This window comes from Arachis ipaensis, chromosome B09 (assembly GCF_000816755.2).
Source record: "Arachis ipaensis cultivar K30076 chromosome B09, Araip1.1, whole genome shotgun sequence".
In the NCBI taxonomy this organism is placed as follows: domain Eukaryota; kingdom Viridiplantae; phylum Streptophyta; class Magnoliopsida; order Fabales; family Fabaceae; genus Arachis; species Arachis ipaensis.
Genome location: NC_029793.2, coordinates 143,429,600 through 143,432,927, shown reverse-complemented (window position 1 = coordinate 143,432,927; position 3,328 = coordinate 143,429,600).

Here is a 3,328-nt window from a genome sequence, read left to right as displayed (position 1 = left end):
AAAATATATATAATATTAATTAGTTTTTAAAAAATTCTGAAAAAAATGATTTTTTTTTAATAAAGTGTATTAGAAAATTAACATTATAAAAGCTAATTTCAACCAATATGATATAATAGGTTATTAAATATATTTAATACAAAATACATTGAATATAAATTTTTATTGAGTTTAAATTTTAAATAATTTTTAATTGAATTTCAAATATTTTTATTTTAAAGAGTTAGAATATTTTAATATCATCTTTTTCATATCTTTTAATTGAGTCTTTGATTTTTTAAATTATAAACCTTATTTATAATTAAGAGTAATGTTTTAACACCACCAATTAGTCACACATATAGAAATACCAGAACAATTCTATTATCATAATTATAATCTAACTTTACAAGCAATACAATACAATGAAACTATATATAAGTAAGGGTAAAAAACCTTAATAAGCCAAGTCAAGAATCATGTAACCTAAATACGCCAAAACGAAAATCGTTTCAGCAATAAGCCAAATCATATTTTTATATAATTCGAACCATGTTGGTTCGAATTCCATTTCTACATAATTCGAACCAGCTTGGTTCGAATTATTTTAATAAATTTTTTAATAATTTTTTTAAATAAATTATTAATTTTTTAACAGTATAATTCGAATTATACCATGAATTACTGTGTGTAATTCGAACCAAACTGGTTCGAATTAGTGTTTCCGTGTGTTTGTGTGTAATTCGAACCAAGCTGGTTCGAATTATGTGTGTGCGTGTGTTTGTGTGTAATTCAAACCAAGCTGGTTCGAATTACGTGTATGCATGTGTTTGTGTATAATTCGAACCAAGCTGGTTCGAATTATGTAGAAATGGAATTCGAACCAGCATGGTTCGAATTATATAAAAATATCATTTGGCTTATTGCTGAAACGATTTTCGCTTTGGCGTATTTACGTTACATGATTCTTGACTTGGCTTATTAAGGTTTTTTACAGTAAAAAAGAAAATACGTCACCAAATAATTTATTATCCGAATTATATATGAATCCAATTGATAATATGAGGGCTAACACTACAAAAATCGATAGCAAAGTTAGGAACTTACAAAATCTTTCTTAGACTCACAGAAAAAATGTTTATATTTGTGTGATATATAAAACAATTATCATATTATTATTACATTAATTATATATATATATGAGCAAAAAAAGTCCAACTGTTTTAAAGTAAAATTTTCTTTTAATATTTGATTAAATGTTCTTGTATTTAGTACTTTTTTTTTACACTTCCTCTTAGTTAAAAATCGCAAAAAAAGTCCAACTGTTTTAAAGTAAATTTTTTTTAATATTTAATTAAATGTTTTTGTATTTAGTACTTTTTTTTGGCACTTCTTCTTAGTTAAAAATATAATCATTATAATTTTTTAGTTATTATTGTTAGGGGTGTTCACAGATCGGATATGGTTGAAATTTCGATCAAATCCGCACTAAATTCATTATATTAAATTCGATATTCGCACTTTTTATGTTTGGATCAGATATCAAATATATCCATAAAATAAAAAATATTAAAAAATTTTATTTTTATAAAAAAAAGTCAATATTTTTTTTTAAACATATTTACTTCTATCTGATTAGAATGTGGATCCGATTCGATCCAATCCAATCATCTTACAAATTATATCATATCCACAAATTACAAATCAGATACGGATAAATACTGTGGATTTATGGATATGATTAAATCTATGAATACTCCTAACTACTACTATATGATCTAATTTATGGATATGATCCAATCCTCATTTGCATAATCCTTCTTCAATTCAGAAATCCCTAACGCTGTCCATACTCCATCTAACCTCTCTGCAGCCACTCTCTCGCCACTCTCCCTTCTCGCCGCATCGTCACACCTCACCGTGCCATGATCCTTACCGCGTCGTGCTCTCTATTTACGGCGTTCTTTTCCGTAACTCTGTCGTCGTGTCCATTCTCCTCTCTGTTACCGCGTCTCCCACCTTGTCAATTTCTCTGTCCTCTGGCTTGCCGTTGCGTCCCCCCACTGCGTCATTTCGAAAGAAGTCACCATCTTATCATTTAGACTTTTTGTATAAAATCTTGGTGTTTTTGTAAAGAATGGATACTTACACCTCTATTTATATGAAAATTAATAATTAGTTAGAACTATCAGATAGATGGGGAATGGGGTCCTGCGGGGAATGGAGCCCTGTGGGAATAGGGATGGGGAGCAATATTTTCCCACGGCGGGAAACAAGGACGGGGACGGGGAGTAAATCTGGGGGGCGGAGATGGGAGCAGGGAGGCATCCCCCGCCCCGCCCTACCCCATTGACATTCCTAATTATTGCAAAAGAATATTTTTTTATTATAAACCATTATCAGATCTTAATTGCCATTAAAACAACTTAATTGTCAACAAAGAGATAATACTTATTGGTCTCTGAAATTATGTTCGTATTTCAATCTAATTTCAAAAATTTCGATTTACTCAATTTAGTCTCCCAACTTAATAGTTATGACTCACATTGGTTCCTGATCTTATTTTTGTCACAGTCTCACAAAATCGTTAACGACATGCTGAGATGGACTAACGACTGCTACATTATACGTTCTAGTGACTATTTGATGTGACAATTTAATTTTTTTTATTTTATTTTTTTTACTAAACACTTAAAACCCTAATATAAGTCACGGATACCTAAGTTAAAAAATCAAACTAAGTAAATTAAAACCTTAAAAATTAGATTAAAGCTCGAATATAACTTCAAAACAGAACTTTAACTTATGTAGTGATTAATTTAAATGAGAATAAAATAAATCAAAATTTAATATAATTTTTATCAATGTTTTCAAATTCGAAATTTCTTTATCAAAATTAACTAGAATTTCTCTTTAAATTAAAAATTTAATGAAATAGTGACTTTAATTATCTTAACCAATATCCTAATTAATTACTTTTATGTCTTAAAAAAACTGTATATGAAAAGAAAATAATTAATTTGTCTACTTTAATAAATAGTTATTTTACTAAAATGAAAGAAACTATTTTTTTAGAATTTTTTAAGAACTAATTAATATTATATATTTTGTTACACTACATTTAGTTATAAAAATTTTATTTATTTCTAATGCTTATATTAAAAATAAAAAAATTTAAATTAGTAAATTTTAATCTATAATATAATAATAATATAGTAATTATTTTATATATTGTACGAATATAAATTAATTATTTTTTTATTTATAAAAATTTTAAGAGCTTGTTATATATATATATTTTATGGATGTGATATATTTTTTATGTAAATAATTTTTTAAAAAAAATTCA